Source organism: Gorilla gorilla, chromosome 6, assembly GCF_029281585.2.
Source record: "Gorilla gorilla gorilla isolate KB3781 chromosome 6, NHGRI_mGorGor1-v2.1_pri, whole genome shotgun sequence".
Lineage (NCBI taxonomy): Eukaryota > Metazoa > Chordata > Mammalia > Primates > Hominidae > Gorilla > Gorilla gorilla.
The window spans coordinates 77,335,985-77,355,532 of NC_073230.2; the positions used below are offsets into that span (position 1 = coordinate 77,335,985).

General features: G+C 42.1%; 1 long non-coding RNA gene across 1 annotated transcript in view; it reads right to left on the minus strand.

Annotated features, from left to right (window-relative positions):
- Positions 1–201: 201 nt before the first annotated feature.
- Positions 202–19,548, minus strand: part of LOC134758869 (uncharacterized) — a 171,418-nt gene continuing 152,071 nt past the window's right edge. The window contains exons 5-6 of the long non-coding RNA XR_010134535.1: positions 5,634–5,789; positions 202–979 (exon numbers count right to left, since the gene is read on the minus strand). This is a non-coding gene — a long non-coding RNA (uncharacterized lncRNA). The remainder of the gene's footprint in view (positions 980–5,633; positions 5,790–19,548) is intronic.

A 19,548-nucleotide genomic window follows, 5' to 3' on the forward strand; every position in this document is an offset into this window, starting at 1 on the left:
GAACTGCAGACCCTGGGCTGTCCCTGAAATTGTGCCATCTTTTTCTTTTTTTTGAGAGGAGTCTCACTCTGTCACCCAGGCTGGAGTGCAGTGGCACCGTGTCGGCTCACTGCAACCTCCATCTCCTGGGCTCAAGCAATTCTCCTGCCTCAGCCTCCCTAGTAGCTGGGATTACAGGCATCCACCACCACTCCTGGCTAATTTTTATATTTTTAGTAGTAACGGGGTTTCACCATGTTGGCCAGGCTGGTTTCGGACTCCTGACCTCAGGTGATCTGCCCGCCTTGGCCTCCCAAAGTGCTGGGATTACAGGCATGAGCCACCGTGCCTGGCCAAAATCATGTGATCTTTATATTCAGCCCTCTGGCCAATGGTTAAAAGCCTGGGCTTCAGAGAGATGGAGAATGAGGGTGGGGGGCAGGGCATGATCCTCCCACTGTCAAATTTGAATGTGAGAAATAGAGAAATGTCAAAAATCTCTTATTCCCCTTAAATCAAAGTAAATCCTATCCTGAGCTCTCTCCTGGTATGTTGAGAAATTCAAATTTGGTCATTATTGGAACTCCCTACCCCTAAATTCATGACTGTGTGAGAGAAACTTGGGGTTTCATGAAGACTCGAATATTTAAAAAAAGGCTTCCAAAATGTATGTCTGTGCTGGTTATCCATGATATGAACTTTTTTTTTTCTAAGTAGAAAGTCCTTTGCATAATTGCATGTTCACCATTGTGTGTCATAGTTGAAATGAGTTCCTTCTTGAGACTAGAAGTTCCCCACACCCAGGCGTCATGACCTTGGTGTGACTCAAGATCATTCGTCTCTGAGATCCACCAACTTGCCAGGGAGTTGAACAGCAGTTAGCCTTGTTCTCTTCCCAGTCTTGGAGAAGCTCTTCCTTTCTCTTGTTGGCCAATTGTGTCTTCCTTTCCAACATCTTTCCTCCATTCTTTTTCTTCTGGGAAGATCTCCTGCCAATAGCCTTTGGAAACACAAAGAAAACATTGATGTCCTGACCCCATCCCTTTGTGAAAGGAGGAGCTGAAACTTGACAACTCTAAAGCATCGTCTTAAATCTGGATTTCTTTTATTTATTTCTTTATTTTTGAGATGGAGTCTCGCTTTGTTGCCCAGGCTGGAGTGCGGTGGCACGATCTTGGCTCACTGCCATCTCCACTTCCCAGATTCAAGGGATTCTCCTGCCTCAGCCTCCCAAATAGCTGGGATTACAGGTGCGTGCCACCACACCCTGCTACTTTTTGTATTTTTAGTAGAGACAGGGTTTCACCATGTTAGTCAGGTTGGTCTTGAACTCCTGACCTCAAGCAATCCACCTGCCTTGGCCTCCCAAAGTGCTGGGATTACAGGCATGAGTTACTGTGTCTGGCCTTATATCTGGACTTAAATTTTCATGCCATCACTTACTACCTCTGGGACTTCGGAAAAGTTAAATAAGCTCTTTGTGCCTCAATTTTTTTTTTTTAGTGGCACAATTTCAGGCCAATATTATAAGATTACTGTGACAATTAAATGAAAGAAAAAAAGGCATGCACATTTCTTAGCTCAGTGCACACAAAACACTCATACAAGACCAACCATCAAGATGGAATTGTGGGCTGGGCACAGTAGCTCACATCTGTAATAACAGCACTTTGGGAGGCTGAGGCACGTGGATCACCTGAGGTCAGGAGTTTGAGACCAGCCTGGCCAACATGGTGAAACCCTGTCTCTACTAAAAATACACAAATTAGCCGGGCATGATGGTGTGTGCCTGTAACCCCAGCTACTCCGGAGGCTGAGGCATGAGAATCACTTGAACCCTGGAGGCAGAGGCTGCAGTGGGCCGAGATGGCACTGCTGCACTCCAGCCTGGGTGACAGAGCAAGATTCTGTCTCAAAAAAAGAAAAAAAAAAGGTGTAATTGTGGCTTACCTATTCATTAGGCTTCAGATCTCGGTTGCAGTAGTTCTCCTGAATAAACTGTATTTCTAAAACTAGATGGTGATTTCTACCAGGAGGTGCCAATAACAAGATACAGGCTCTCATAAAAAAGAATGAGATCGTGTCCTTTGCAGCAACATGGATGGAGCTGGAGGTCATTATCCCGAGCAAACTAACGCAGGAACAGAAAACCAAATACCTCATGTTCTCACTTAAAAGTGGGAGTTAAACACTGGGTACACATGGACACAAAGAAGGGAATAACAGACACTGGGGCCTCCTTGAGGGTGGAGAATGAGAGGTAGGAGAGAATTGAAAAACTACCTATTAGCCACCATGCTTATTACCTGGGTGACAAAATAATCTGAACACCAAACCTCCATGATATGCAATTTAGTTATATAACAAGCTTGCATAAGGACCTCTGACCCCAAAGTTAAAAAAAAAAAAAAAAAAACAGATGCAGACTCCAAAAAATAAGAAATAAGGTGCCTCTCTGTGACTTGTTCTCCAGCCAGAGCTCAAATAGGACAAGCCACAGAGGGTAGATGCATGCCCCATCGTGTGGCTTTATACATGGGTGTTTCTCTTTATGTGTAACTATACTGTGCTCATGGGCTCAGAGACCTACACCTACACCCAGGATGCTCTCCAGCCTCAGCTCAACACAGAATTCCTCCACACAACTCACAGATCATTGCTTTTCAAACAAAGCTAACACAACAACAGATGCAGATGTTTTAGAAAGAGGTCTTCAGAGAAATTATTTCTCTGGGTCGTGGGTCTTGGCAGAATCGTTTCTGAAGGGTGCTTTAAGCTGAACAGTGGTCACCTACAGATACAGCTATCAGATTTTAATCCTTGGAACCTCTAAATGTTATGTGATTTGAAGAAAGGGATTTTGCAGATGTGAATAAGTTGACGATCTTGAAATGGGGAGATTATTCTGGATAATTCTCTGGGCCATAAATGCTCACAAGCATTCTTCTAAGAGAGGAGCAGAGAGAAATTAACACACAAAGAGAGAAGGTAATGTAAAGACAGAGCAGAGAGAGACTTGAAGATTCTGGCCTTGGAGATGAAAGTGGTGTGACCACAAGCCAATGAATACCAGCAGCCACAGGGGACAGGAAGTAGCAAGGAATGGATCCCCCTCAAGAGCTTTTGGAGGAAGAGTGGCCCTGCCAACACCTTGATTTTGGTGTAGCAATGCTGAGTTTGGATTTTCGGCCTCCAGAGAGAATAAACATCTGTTGTTTTAAGCCAACAATTTGTAATTTATTATAGCAGCCCCAGGTAACTAATACAGTAGGAAGAAAAAAGAAAGTTGATGACAAGAAGACAAGAATATTTGATGACAATAGAGGGAAGAAGACAATGTATCATCCTTCCTAAAATTAATGCTTCATTTCCTTATGAAGTTAAACAGAGTTCTGAATATGGGATCTGTGGGGTTTTGAAGGTACATAGGCGTGGTATATAGGGTATGAGGATATATAGCTTTTGAGGGTATATAGGTATTTATTGAAATGGCTGTGAATTAGATATAGGCATAGAGCAAATCACTCTATAAGCACAAGAGAGTCTGGCAGAGCAGTTTATAAGGCAAAATGAAAGGGCTTCCACTGCAGTAAACTATCTCAAGTGTGGCATCAATGAACAAGGCCAAGGACATGGTGATGGAGAGGAGAATGTTTTTCCCCTTCCCTCCATAGCTACTGAAATAATGTTAAATTTTGTGTTTGCTAATGAAACAATATAATTCTGTGCCAGTAATACTTGCAATATCTATTCCTGGTATATGACCACCACCTGCTTTATTGTAATAGGAAAACAGATTAAACAAAGTTTAATACTCATAACATTTTTCAGTTGGGTCCTTTGAGTCAACAATGGGAAATGGCAGAGGATACATAAACAAACTGGGATAACTAGAAAAAATCTACACACACACACACACACAGACACACACCATAGATATAACATTTTCCTCAGAAAATAAAAACTTATTTCACAAAACAGAACAATATTTGAAAGTGGAAGTTTTCTATTCTGTTTGGAAAAAAGAGTACCACTATCGCTTAAATAAGAAGAGCTTAGGTTTTAAAAGATAAAGAAATGAAGCAGATAAAAAGAAAGTAAACAGTATGCAGAATAAGCTACAAAACATGCTCAGATTTATATCTAAGAAATATCTCCAGACTATAGAAGACAACTTTAAAAATAATTGAAAAGAATGTGCAGAAAGATAAATGGATATGTTGTAAGAATTCAATCCTTTTATTTTTACTTTGAAAAGTAAGATGGTGGATATAGAAGTTAGAATAAAAAGATCCAATCTGTTAATAAGAAAAGATTCCTTTTCCCCCTGAAATAAAATAAGTAGTTTAAAATTTTATCTTTAAAACTGATATGGAAGAAAAAAAATCCAGAACTTATAAAAAAAATCCAAAGATGAGAAATCAGGTGGACAAAATAAGTTCAAATAAACCAGACAAATCTCTTGCAAAAATTTGAAATGTAAAGGATAGAAATACAATCCTGTAAGCTTCAAACAAGCAACCATTTACTTTCAGAGGAGTTAAAACCAGATTGGCTTCAGATTTTCTTTCTGGTACTATTAATATTTAAACATCTAGTTCTATAGCACTTGTCAAGGCCCATATAGACACTCTCAGCTCTTCAGGGTCTCAGGCTATATGCTGTTCAATGTGCCTTTTCAAAAAATATAATAATAGTAAAATGGGAAAGTGTTTTGCATGGTGCAGAGATGACAATTTTAAAGAACAGAAAATGGTCATTGAGATAAAGAGTTATTATATGGATGATTAAAGATACTGAGCAGTAATGAAATACAGATTGTTGCAGATGTAAGCTGAGTACCCCCAAATCCTCCAGCATGCTTTCCTGTAGTATCCAAATACAGTAGCCAGAGGCTCATCCCACAAACCCAAAGCATGCCCAGGGCCCACCTGTCCTTGTTTTTTTGTGGGGGGAGGGGGTCCCTGGACCACTTCACCCCCAAATGTGAATATAACTGACCATATCCATTCCTTAAGCAACTACAAAGATGGTACTAAAATATAAATCTTATGAAACTAGGGATTTTGTCTGTTCCATACATCATGGTATCCCCAGGGTTTAGAGTGATGTTGCATGACTGAATGGATAAATGCTATTGTCAATGACATTTTTTTTTGAGGCTTTGACAGTGGTGTTGGAGGTCAATGGCATCAAGCAAAAAATACTCAAAATTGTATTTAATGCATCACTGTTCTTAAAATTCTACGGCCATTTCTACCATTGTGTCATCTTTTTCATACAACATTCTCTGTCCTAAGGCTTCTGACCTCCTGCCCAGTAGCGAGGCTGGTCCTCTCTTTCAGACTTTCTCATCTCCTTCCTTCTCTGAGCAAAATGGGCCCAAAGGCTTTCTGTCTCAATCCCTCAATAGGGAAAGTGGAAATCCATTTATGTTGAAGCACACCCTTATTTTTACTTGAAGCAGCCGTGCACTCTAAGGCAAAAGATGTGTTTCCCATCCCAAAACAAAACGTTCCATTTGACTAAAGTTCAAAAAAATAATATATTACCCTACATACATGGCTTTATTTTCCTTGGTCCTGTGCGATTGGTAACTTGACATGCTGAAAGAAAGAAACACTTGACTTCCAGGGTTCAGGCGATCCTCCCACCTCAGCCTCCCAAGTAGCTGGGACTACAGGTGCACACCACTGTGCCTGGTTAGTTTTCTTTATTTTTTGTAGTGACAAGGTCTCGCTCTGTTGCCCAGTAAAATCAGGTCTTTAATACAAATGTTCTGACTCCCATGGAGAATTCTTTCCTGTTGGCTGGGGAGAAAGAAAACATTACTCTCCATATTTCCTATATCTAGATCTATTATATCTATGTTTATCTCTGTTGCTATGTGTATGCCTGTGTCTCTCTCTCTCTCTCTCTAGATCCCCTCACATTCAAGTTTTCTATTTAAGAGAGAACCACAAATTCAGAGTATTTAGCAGGATCAAGAGGTCCCATAGGGCAGACCAGAAGGAAGATATGCTCTCTGAAATCAAGTTCTTTATTATTATTATTTTATTTTTATAAATTTAGGTAGTACAAGTACAGTTTTGTTACATAAATATATGGCCTAGTGGTGAAGTCTGGGCTCTTAGTGTAACCAATATACGCAGTTTAACAATCTTCATGGACTAACTGGTTAGTTTAACTACCTGCTCTTTTTGTTAGACTGTAGAAAGGTAACGTGATATACCATAGAGATCTCTGAACCAGGAGACAGCAGAACCTGGTTCAGTTCCCCACTCACCCTTTCACCAGCTGGGTTACCATAGACATGTTAATCCACCCCCATCCCCATGCCATAATTTTAACAATTTATAAATAAGCTACATCAGTGTTTTCCAGATATTGACTCATGTAGCAGCAGGTGCATCAGGCTCCACATTCAAAGATACTGACTCAGAATCTGTTCTATTTAAGCTCCCCAGGTCATTCTGATGTAGAGGCAGGTTTGAGAATGACTCACATCGCTGACCTCTGAGGTCACTTGGCTAATTCTGTATGGTGCTCACTTACATGAATACACCACAACTGATTTATCCATTCTCTTATTGAGGGATGGAGTTTATTTCCAAATGTTTGCTATTATGAGCAATGTTGATATGAGCATTCCTTCTTGTGTATGTGTAAAACTGTGCACCTGTGCAAGAACTCTGTAGGGTAAATTCCTAAGAGAAAAATCACTGGGTTATAGGATATGTGCATCTTCACATTTCCTAACTATTACCCATTTGTTTTCTAAAGTGGTTACACCAATTTACACTCCCATTAGCAGTGTATAGCAATTCTTCTTGTTCTATATATATGCTTACTCCTGATGTTGCCAGACTTTTTCATTCTAGATATTTTGAGTAAATGCTTTGTATGAAATTCATCAAAAATAAACTGTTGGCCAGGTATGCTGGCTCACGACTGTAATCCCAACACTTTAGAAGGCTGAGATGGGAAGATCCCTTGAGCCCAGGTGTTAGAGACCAGCCAGGGAAACACGAAACACAGAAAGACCCCATATCTACAAGAAAAAATAAAACGAGCTGGAAATGGTGGTGCACACCTGTTGTCCCAAATACTCGGGAGGATGAGTTGGGAGGATCACTTGAGCCCAGGAGTTTGAGGTTGCAGCAAGCTATGATTGCACCACTGCACTCCAGTCTGGGTGACTGAGTGAGACTCCATCTCTAAAATAAAATAAAGAAAGAACTTTTTTTTTTTTTTGAGATGGAGTCTCACTCTGTCATCCAGACTGGAGTGTGGTGGTATAATCTCAGCTCACTGCTACCTCCACCTCCCAGGTTCAAGTGATTCTCCTGCCTCAGCCTCCCAAGTAGCAAGTATTACAGGCAGCCACCACCATGCTTGGCCATTTTTTGTATCTTCAGTGGAGACGGGGTTTCACCATGTTGTCCAGGCTGGTCTTGAAATCCTGACCTCCAGTGATCCGCCTGCCTCAGCTGCCCAAAGTGCTGGGATCATAGGCGTGATCCACTGTGCCTGGCCATGAACTGTTGTTAATGTCTGGTGTTGGCTGGTGTCCTTTTGCTGGTGCTGCATGTATGTGCTCAGTCTGCCTCAAGAGTAAGTTTATTAAGCAAGCCCTTGCCTTAATATTCTGTGCACTCAGCACATAAACAATCTGAACCAAACTTGAGAAGGAGAAATTCTTTTCTGGTGTCTCTTGTTTAGATTCCGGCTTGTTTGAAGACACCAAGTCTATAGTTGTCCATGATGGTGTTTATTATAGCTTGCTATGAAGTTAATAAGATAATAAATAAAAGTTTGTGAGGTTTAGATCAATGTTAACTGCAGTAGTAAATGTAATAGTGATTTAGAAAATGACTTTATGTTACTAGATCAATGGAAAAGAGATATCCTCTAAGTGGGTGGTTAGAATATGCCGGTCGTATGCTACCAGAATAGATGGATGGCTAAAGAATTTCTTCTTTGTATGTACATGGATGTATATATGTGAAGTCCTTTAAAGAACTTCTCCAGTGACAAATCCCTTGAAAACTGTATCCTTAGCCTTTGGAGACCTTGAGGGGATGTCTTAGGAGAATACATGTAGGAAATAGAGAATGAACAGGCAGCTGCCCTTGACCATAAAAAGTTAGACATAGAGTGCTTTTAGAGAATGAGAAGCTACCCTGCAACTAATAGGTTAAAGCTCATAAAAATATTAAAATATGGGCTGGGCGCGGTAGTTTACACCTGTAATCCCAGCACTTTGGGAGGCCGAGGTGGGTGGATCACAAGGTCAGGAGTTTGAGACCAGCCTGGCCAACATGGTGAAAGCCCATCTCTACTAAAAATACAAAAATTAGCCAGGCGTGGTGGCAGGCACCTGTAATCCCAGATACTCAGGCGACTGAAGCAGGAGAATCAACTGAACCCAGGAGGTGGAGGTTGCAGGTAGCCGAGATTGCACCACTGCACTTCAGGCTGGGCGACAGAGCGAGACTCCATCTCAAAAAAAAAAAGAAAAAGAAAGAAAAGAAAAGAAAAATGAAAATATGAACCCCATGAAGGTATCATAGACTTTTTTGTGTCCCTTTTTGTGTCCCAATATCATGGGATATTGAAAGAACCATTGGAGATAGCATGATTTTGAGAATGTCTTGCTACATTCCCAAATGCCACATTTGACAGGTCCCTGATTCATAGTGTGAGATGTCAGTCTGCTTCCAGATTCAGGAGCAAAGTTATTTGGTTGTCTGCCTGCCTGGGAGCCATGAGAAGATGACTTGGAAAGAGACACATTCAGAGTGTTCTGATTGTCTAGGAGCTGTTTCGTGTTTCTCTCCTTATGCCAGCATACCAATTCGGGGCTCAGAAATCGATATCCCGAAAAATCTCACTTTGTACATGCTGAACTGAAAAAGAAGGCTTAAGGTGTCTTTGACATTCTGTCCACCTTCCACACCCCACCACCATCTCTCCCAAAGCACAGGACAAAGTTATTCTCTGAAATTCCTTTATCTGCTTAAAGTTCAGCCCTACCAAAGAAGAAGACAATTACCTCCAGTATGGTCCCTGCCCTGATTTTCATTAACTAAACTTATATGGCAGGAAGAATGGCTGAGGTCAACCAACCCGGAGAGATTTTTGTCACAAACCATTGTCTGCTCTGCAAGCCCAGCAGACTTTGCCAGAGGCCATTGTATGTTCTTCAAGCCCATTGAAATCTCTCTAGTAATCATTTATTTCCCCTCAACAAAACTCCTCTTTTTCCCCTCCTATAACCTGTTTTGCCAAGATCCAAGCCCCATTCTTTCTGTAACCTCAAGATGGTTTATAAGCTTCTGCACCCCACTGGGGGATTGAGTCTTCATTCTGAAGGCTCCTGTGTAAACACATGAAATAAATTTGTTTGCTTTTTCTCCAATTAATCTGCCTCTACAAGGTGATTTTTAAGTGAACCTTTTGAGGGTGAAGGAAAATTCCCTTTTGTTCCTACACCAGCCTCTAAGCAGCAGTGGTTGGGTGGTTCAGAATTTGTACAATAAGGCAGGCATAGTAGTGGAAGGAGATCCAGACAGAGAATTCAGAATGAAATAAATGACTGAGGTAATGAAAAGAACTTGAATTTCACTGAATGTTTTTCTGAGAGAACCTCAGATTTTTATAACCAGATTGAATTGCAGAAATCATTGGACTGGACTAAGATTTAAGTGGGAAAGGAGCGAAAAATGTGATGTTTATTCTAGTGGTTCAAGTTTCAGAACAGAGTGCAGCTGTGAGATTAAAACTAGCTCTGTGTTTAGCCACGGCTGAGATGAGATTCCTCACACAGGCTGACGATTATTGTAATTTTCTTATTATAAAAATAATACATATTTCCCACAGAAAATGCACTTTGTCTTTCCTCTTGATTTTTCTATAATTTTAGTTGTTGGTTCCTGCTTATTCTGGGAGTCTTTTAGAGAAGGTATGGGCTAGGTCACCTAGAATATGATGACTTTCACTGCCATATTGAGTCTGTGTGTACAGTTAAGGTGTCCTTCATTGTTGGTGACCAAGAGAATCAAAAGGTTTTTTTTTTTTTTTTAGGAGATCAATGTATTTTTATGAGGAGATCCATGTACTCCATTCTCACACTGCTATAAAGAACTGCTGAGACTGGGTAATTTATAAAGAAAAGAGGTTTAGTTGATTCACAGTTCTGCATGGCTTGGGGGGGCCTCAGGAAACTTACAATCATGACCAAAGGGGAAGCAGGCATGTCTTACATGGCGGAAGGAGAGAGAGAGAGTGTGCGAAGGGGAAGCACCCTTTATAAAATCATCAGCTTCTGTGAGAGCTCCCTCACTATCACAAGATCAGCATGGGGAAAACCACTCCCTTGATCCATCACCTCCCACAAGGTACCTCTCTGGACACATTGAGATTATGGGGATTACAATTTGAGATGAGATTTGGGTGAGGACACAGAGCCAAACCATATAAATCCATTAGGGGAAAATATCTATGTGATAGGGCAGAGAAAGAACAGGCAGTTACATGCTACCATATAAATGTAGAGGTAGAATTCCTCTAGAATTTCATTTAGAATTTATCTACTCTGGCCTGGTGCAGTGGCTCATGCCTGTTATCCCAACACTTTGGGAGGCCAAGGCAGGCAGATCACGAGGTCAGGAGTTTGAGACCAGTCTGGCCAACACAGTGAAACCCCCTCTCTACTAAAAATACAAAAAATCAGCTGGGTGTGGTGGCAGGCACTTGTAATCCCAGCTACTTGGGAGGCTGAGGCAGGGGAATCACTTGAACTCAGAAGGCAGAGGTTGCAGTGAGCCAAGATCATGCCACTGCACTCCAGCCCAGGCGACAGTAAAAAAAAAAAAAAAAAAAAAAGAATTTCTCTATTCCTATAACTTCATCCTATGCACCAGGATTACAGGCATGAGCCACCATGCCAGCCTAAGTGGTAACTTTTAGGGCATGATACAGATAATCCAGTCACCTCCAGTTACAAGTCATCAGGAAATAGACCATTTGATGAATTAAACTCTTGTCTTCACAAACACCCCTTCACATCTGTTAAATGCCTACTTGAGCTAAAGCATTGAAAGGAATAAACTACCAGGAATAAAGGTGTTGGAGCTTGATTCTTAAAGGTCAGCTTGGGGTGAGGGGGAGCAAAATTTCTTTCCTTTATGTCTAAGTTGCAAAAAAATGATTGACCTCTGATATTTCCTACAAGTTTATCTTTGATTTCATGAAAAGAATTGATTTAAGTACTAGGAATTCTAAAGAAAATTCTAAAGGAATTCTACCTCTACCTTCAAATGGTGAATTTCTTTTATGAATTCCCTTTGGGGAGAAGACGTGGCAATTTTTCTTGGCTGAATTCACATATCTTGAGCTTTATGAACTAAATGATGAGGAAGACTGTTGAGGACTGTTGGAGCAAATTCCTCCTACGCAACTAAGTCACATAAGTAGATTGTGTCATTTGAGAAATGATAGCTCAGAACTCCAACACGTTACAGAGAGGTTGTTGAGAATATATTGAAGGCCAAAGGTAGTGAATCACCAGACAGGCGTAAGTGTGCATTGAATGGTGTTTTGAGCTCTTACCGTATTCAAGGCAAAACACATTTACTTGAATTACTTCATTTAACCCTCACAGTAACCCCATTGAGTTGAGTGTTATTGGCCTCATTTTATAGGTGAGTAAACAGAAACTTTAAGAGATTTAATAACTCTCTCAAGTCTCTGAACAAGTGAGTAGCAGATTCAGCCCTCAAATCCAGTGTATAGTTTTGCTCTTAACCATTTTTTTTCATATTTGGTTGTGTTACATGCAGTCTGGAATATGATCTTGCTTTCATAGCATGATTTTGCTGTCAAACCATATTTTTATCTGGACTGAAAGTTACATTCTCCAGAGAACCAGAGTGTTATAAATGCAGATTTTCTAATAAACTTAGACTCAAGAAGGGAGGTTCTTATTGCAGAGTTTGGTTTCATGCACAGAAAAGGTAGAGTTCCTTATTTTCCAGGTATCTAGGAAATGGTGATGAACACCAAGAAGGATCTTAATGGATGTGCTTGTTTATTTTATTTATTTATTTATTTGTTTTTGTGATGGAGTCTTGCTCTGTTGCCCAAGCTGGAGGGCAGTGGTACAATCTTGGCTCACTGCAACCTCCGCCTCCTGGGTTTAAGTAATTTTCATGCCTCAGCCTCCTGAGTAGCTGGGAGCGTGCAACTACACCTGGCTAATTTTTGTATTTTTAGTAGAGATAGGGTTTCACCATGTTGGCCAGGCTAGTCTCGAACTCCTGACTTCAGGTGATCCACCTGCCTCGGCCTCCCAAAGTGCTGGGATTCAAGGCTTGAGCCACTGTGCCTGGCCTACAAGTTTATTTTTGATTTCATGAGAAGAAATCAACTTAAGTATTAGATAACCTTAACTCTGGTTCCACTTCTCCCATTATCTTGTTGTGTGGTTTTGGAAAAGTTAATAAACCTCTCTGGATGTTGGGTTTCTTAAAGCAGGCAAAGCACATTTACCATCCTTCATTCACAGCATTATTAGGAACAAATAAAATATTATGTGTACAACAACGACAAATATTTCAGTCCCCAGTAGTGAATGGAGAAGGCCATAGTTGTGTTTGAGGCGGTTTTTATGTATCTGTGGCCAGGATGTAGCCTTGGGCTGAATGTATTTTTAGGTTCTTGCATTTGTAGGAAAAGCAGTATAGATACAGGAAGATTTGGGCTCAGACTGGGTGCAGTGGCTCACACCTGTAATCCCAGCACTTTGGGAGGCCTAGGTGAGAGGATTGCTTGAGGCCAGGAATTTGAGATCAACCTGGGCAACGCAGCAAGAGCCCATCTCTACACACAAAAACACAAAAAACAAAATTAGCCAGGTATAGTGGTGCACACCTGTCATCCTAGCTACTTGAAAGGCTGAGGCAGGAGAATTGATTGAGATCAGGAGCTGGAGGCTGCAATGAGCTATGATTGCACAATTGCGCTCCAGCTTGGGTGAGAGAGCAAGACCCTGACTTGCTTTCTCAATATAGGGAGACTCCATCTCTACAAAAAATAATTTTTAAAAATGAGCTGGACATGGCAAGACATGCCTGTGGTCCCAGTTACTCAGGAGGCTGAGGCAGGAGGATCGCTTGAGTCCAGGAGGTCGAGGCTGCAGTGAGCGCTGATCATGCCACTGTACACTGATTAAGCCTGGGTGGAGTACTCCCTCCCTTCAGAGGGAGACCCTGTCTGAGAAGAAAAAATAAAAAGATCTGGGGTTGGTGTTTCAAGTAAATAAAAATTTGCCAGTGAGTAGGGGGGCAATTGGATATCACTAAAGGGGGACACTTCAGGGAGGACTTTGATCACCACTTCAATGTTACCTAGAATTATCCTCCACCCCTACCATTAGAATAGCGACCCAGCTTGGGAAGGATAGGGATTCCCGCCTCCACCCCCCGCCTCCCAGTTTGGGTAGTTTCTTCATACACATGCACAGAGCAGTATTCAAAGATTCAGACAGAGGCTCACTCCTTCTGTCGCCTAGGCTGGAGTGCAGTGGTGTGATCTCAGCTCACTGCAACCTCCACCCCCACCAGGGTTCAAGCCATTCTCCTGCCTCAGCCTCCCCAGTAGCAGGAATTGCAGGCGTGCACCACCATGCCCGGCTACTTTTTGTATTTTTAGTAGAGACGGGGTTACGCCATGTTGCCGAGGCTGGTCTGTGAATCTCTGGATCTCTCTCTGGCTCGGCTTCCTTATCTCCAGGAAACATCCATGCAAACTCCAGCCTCCTGGCCTCCTGCCCTAGAACCACACTCTGTCTCCTTGATTCTGCAAGGCTTTGCTGTGCTCCCTGGCCATTGGGATTAGCCATGGTACCTCTCTGCAGGGACTGAGTTGGGGCACTCCTACAGGTCACCTCATTTGCTGGTCTTCTTGCAGCGATCAATGTCCTGTGTTGTCTATTGTTCAATCTCCAAAAACTCTTGCTTCTTCCATTTATCTGATGTTCTAGTCATTTAAGGCTGGAGTGGAACTCTGATCCTTGTTTTTCCTTCATGGCTAGAAATGGAAATCTTTCACTTTATTTATGTATTTATTTAATTTCATTTTATTTTTTTTGAGATGGAGTCTCACTCTGTCACCCAGGCTGGAGTGCAGTGGCGTGATCTCAGCTCACTGCAACCTCCACCTCCTGGGTTCAAGCGATTCTCCTGCCTCAGCCTCCCGAGTAGCTGGGACTACAGGTGCATGCCACCACACCCAGCTAATTTTTGTATTTTTTAGTAGAGATGGGGTTTCACCATGTTGGCCAGGATGGTCTCAATCTCTTGACCTCATGATCTGCCCACCTCGGCCTCCCATAGTGTTGGGATTACAGGCGTGAGCCACTGTGCCTAGCCTTTATTTATTTATTTATTTATTTGAATTTTTTTATTTTTTGAGACGGAGTCTCGCTCTGTTGCCCAGGCTGGAGTGCAGTGGTGCGATCTCGGCTCACTGCAAGCTCCACCTCCTGGGTTCACGCCATTCTCCTGCCTCAGCCTCCTGAGTAGCTGGGACTACAGGCACCCACCATCACGCCCAGCTAATTTTTTGTATTTTTAGTACAGACGGGGTTTCACCGTGTTAGCCAGGAAGGTCTCGATCTCCTGACCTCGTGATCCACCCACCTCAGCCTCCCAAAGTGCTGGGATTACAGTAGTGAGCCATCACGCCCAGCCGGGCCTTTATTTTTAATATGTGATTCAGGATTGCCTTTTCCCCGTAGATTTCTCCAACTATTTCAGTACTTATGCTCTCTCTCTCTATTTGGGGGGACAGGGTCTCGCTCTGTCACCCAGGCTAAAGTAGTGGCACTGTCTCAGCTTACTGTAACCTCCACCTCCCAGGTTCAAGCGATTCTCCTGCCTCAGCCTCCCGAGTAGCTGGGATTATAGGTGCACGCCACCACGTCTGGGTAATTTTTGTATTTTTAGTACAGATGGGGTTTCATCATGTTGACCAGGCTGGTCTCAAATTCCCGACCTTGTGATCTGCCTGCCTTGGCCTCCCAAAGTGCTGGGATTACAGGCGTGAGCCACTGCACCCGGCCTCACCTTGTTTTTAATATGTGATTCAGGATTGCCTTTTCCACATAGATTTCTCCAACTATTCCAGTTCTTATTCTCTCTCTCTCTTTCTTTAGGGGGGACAGGGTCTCACTCTGTTGCCCAGACTGAAGTACAGTGGCACGATCTCAGCTCACTGCAACCTCTGCCTCCCAGGTTCAAGGGATTCTCATGCTTCAGCCTCTCAAGTAGCTGGAACTACAGGCACACGCCACCACACCCAGCTAATTTTTGTATTTTTAGTAGAGATGGAGTTTCGCCATGTTGGCCGGGCTGGTCTCGAACTCCTGGCCTCAAGAGATCTGCCTTCCTTGGCCTCCCAAAGTGTGGGATTACAGGTGTGAGCCACCGCACCCTGCCCCGGTTCTTACTCTCTATCTGTCTCCTGATAGATGGCGTGATGTGCAGCAGCCCCTTGTCCCTGTGCTAGGAAGCCAATTAAAACAAATCTCACTAATTCTGTATGCAGCAACTCACAGGAGATTCACAAGCAATCTGTATGGTAGGTGAGATCATTTTTGCTTCCGTGAATCAAAAGTAACATAGCTGATGGCAAAGACAGGATTTGGACCCATGTCCTCTGAGTCTTCATATCGCATGTTAAAATAACATCTATATAGAACAAAGGGTTAGAAGGAAGAAATGAGGGCCAGGCACAGTGGCTCATGCCTGTAAACCCAGCACTTTCAGAGACTGAGGCAGGAGAATTGCTTGAGGCCAGGAGTTTGAGATCAACCAGGGCAACATAGCAAGACCCTATTCCGACACACACACACAAAAATCCCTACAAAATTAGCCAGGCGTGGTGGTATACACCTGTAGTCCCAGCTACTTGGGGGACTGAGGCAGGAGAATTGCTTGAGCTCAGGAGTTGGAGGCTGCAGTGAGCTATGATCACACCATTGCACTCCAACTTGAGTGACAGACTGAGACCCTGACTCTGAAAAAAAAAAAAAGAAAAGAGAAAAAGAAAGAACATCAGGTCAGGCATGGTGGCTCATGCCTGTAGTCCCACCACTTTGGGAGGCCAAGGCAGGCAGATCACTTGAGGCCAGGAGTTTGAGACCAGCCTGGCCAACATGGTGAAATTCCATCTCTACTAAAAATACAAAAAATTAGCCCAGCGTGGTGGCATATGCCTGTAATCCCAGCTACCTGGGAGGCTGAGGCAGGAGAATCGCTTGAACTTGGGAGGCGGAGGCTGCAGTGAGCCAAGATTGCACCACTGCACTCCAGCCTGGGTGACAGAGCAAGACTTTATCTTAAAAAATAATAATAATAAAAATAAAAATCTAGAAAAAAATACAACTGACTATTTAGCTTATCTACAGATATAAACAAAAGCATCGGGTGAAAGAAATAACATATTTTGTTGTAGGACTATACTGTGACCAAACCAGATTTCTAGATTGAGTCATTTTTAATTTTTCACCCACTTTACCCCAGTAATAACAAGAGTGTAACGAATGTCTTTTTGTATAAAACTTTTCTTTCCTCACCAATCTTGAATTATTGCTTTAAGATAAGTTTTCAGAACCAGAATTTAGAGATAATGTTTCTGTGTACTTTTACTATTCTTTACAGATAATTCTGAAAAGAGGGAACTAATTCATATTCTAACCAAAAGTATATGAGGCTGCACATTGCATTATATATTCATCACAATTTGGGTCATCATTTTTCTATCTTTGCTAATTTCACAGACAGAAAAGGACCTCCTACTTTATTGTATTTTTCCCCCATTTCTGCTGTGGCTATATATTGTTCTAAAAGTTTGTTAGAAATTCTTTGTGTTTTTTGTTTTATGAGTGGATCTCTAAGTGTTTATTTAAATTATTCCTTTGCTCTGTAGAAGATAATTAAATATTAAATACACGAATCATTTGTTATATTTGTTGGAAAATGTTAATTATTTTAACTGCAAATTTTTTTCATGTAAAATATGGAGGTTGCCTGCCTGAAGCCCTGATATTTAAGCAAGCAGTTTAGAAGAAAGCAAGGCTGTGCTTGCATGAAATAAACATCTCTGCTGTCAGTTAACTATATCCACCTAATCCCCCGGATTTTACCTTGTATGTAACTGGCTTCCTCCCCACCCCATCTCCGCCTTCCATTTTTGAGCTGCAATTCCTCCTCTAAGTGGGATTTGAAATATGAACAAATGGTAATTGTCTTTTATCTCATCTCCATCTCTCTCTCCTCCCCTCCCAGACTCTGCTTATGCATTAAGTACCATAACATTCACAGGATGGGCCTGCGAACCATCTGCCATTACACGGAGAGAGCAGTTGAGAAGAAATCATGTGTAGATTAAAGGCTGTCTCCTTCTGTCACTTAAACAAGCACATCCCAGATTTGTACTGTAATATAAATGAGAGAGGTAAGCTAAATGTCTGGGCAGTTTAAGTTGCATGAAATTAGTACCGTGTGGTTGGACAATTCCCCAGAAGGGACTGGTAGAAACATCATCCCATGAATATCTCGGTGGAATTTTTTAAAATATAGGATGGAGGGCCAGGCACAGTGGCTCACGCCTGTAATCCCAGCACTTTGGGAGGCCGAGGTGGGTGGATCACGAGGTCAGGAGATCGAGACCATCCTGGACAATATGGTGAAACCCCGTCTCTACTAAAAATACAAAAATTAGCTGGGCATGGCGGTGCGTGCCTGTAATCCCAGCTTCTCGGGAGGCTGAGGCAGGAGAATTGCTTGAAACTGGGAGTCGGAGGTTGCAGTCAGCCAAGATCATGTCACTGTAAAACAGAGATAGACTCCGTCTCAAAAAAAAATTTTATATATATATATATATATGATGAAGAGCAAGAGAAGATAGTAGCAGTTAATCAAGGCAGAAAGCTAAAGACAGCAAAATAAAATATTTGTTCAAAATCTGTTACACGTGATTGCATCTGTGCCATGTGAAAAATCATTTGTTCATTGATTCATTCACTCATCCACTTATTCACTCAACACACGGGCATGGCATGCTCAGGGCAAGGTGGTGACTGTGTGTGAGTGTGGTACACTCTTGGCTCCTATAAACATCACGGGCTAATGGAGGTGTAGACAAGCAAATAAATAACCAAGTGCTATGATCAAGATGAGGTTCTTAAAAGGGCCTGCCCTTTGCAGCTGACACATCTCAATTAGATTTTGAGCCTAGGAAACTCACTGGCTGTATGACTTTGGATTTAAAACTTTCTGAGGCTTAAATCTATCATTTATAACATATGCATAAAAACATCTCTCTCTGGCCAGGCGTGGTGGCTCACACCTGTAATCTCAGCACTTTGGATGCCCTCCTAGTTTGGGTAGTTTCTTTTTCCTCAGTTTGGAGGCTGAGGCAGGAGGATCTCTTGAGATTGGGAGTTCAAGACCAGCCTGGGTGACATAGGGAGACCCCATCTCTACAAAAAGATTTTTAAAAAATTAAGCGGGCATGGTGGTACATGACTGTAGTCCCAGCTACTCAGGAGGTCAAGGCAGGAGGATTGCTTGAGCCCAGGAGTTTGAGGCTGCATTGAGCTATGATCATGCCACTGCACTCCAGCCTGGGTGACAGAGTAAGACTGTGTCTCAAAAAAATAAAAAAACTCTAAAAGGCATTTTTGTGAGGATCGAATACAGAAAATAGCAAACTCAGAGCCTATATTCAACAGGTATTTAATAGGTGATTAAAAGCAAAGGCACAAAGTACAATGGTAATTCCAAAAAAATTAAAAATAAAAACACTTAAAAAAGAGTCATCACAATAGAGGGGATATTTGGGATTTGGGGGAAATGTAGGAGTTCTCCAGGTAAACAAATCAGAGAGAAAATTCCAGGTAGACAGATGAACATACACAAAGCCTGAGAAGAATGAAACTGCCAACAATTTGGGATAATACTTGAAGAAAGCCCTGTCGTAGAGGTGGAAAGTCACCAAGGAAGTTTGACATATTTCCTGTCATGAGGCTTTGCATGGGGTCATGGTCAGTGAAATGTCCCTCTGTTTGGCAAGCCTAGAAACTTGATATCGTCAGTGCACTCTCAGGGGAATTGATCTTCAGAAAGACTAACACTAACCCAACTCTCAATAGACTGATGTATAACCAGAAAGCCTGTGTTACCTCTCATTGAGATCCCTATAAATAAAGGGTACTTACAGTAGCATATCAACACCTTTCCCCCTTCTACATAGGTGCATGGAAGATGGCTTCTCAGATCAGACAGCTTGAGATACATTTTTGTCTAATAAGAAGAGTGAAAGGGCTGTAGTGCTCTCTCTCTTTTCTGCTGAGGGATATCACCAAGATAAAAGATGCCTCTCTGAATCTTTGCCACACTGACCAACAACTGCCCATTCTAGTTAAAAAGAGAATAATTTTCGAGATTGTTAACTCATTTGCTTAGATCATGGTTAATCTTGCTCCTGTCTGGGAGGCAGTCA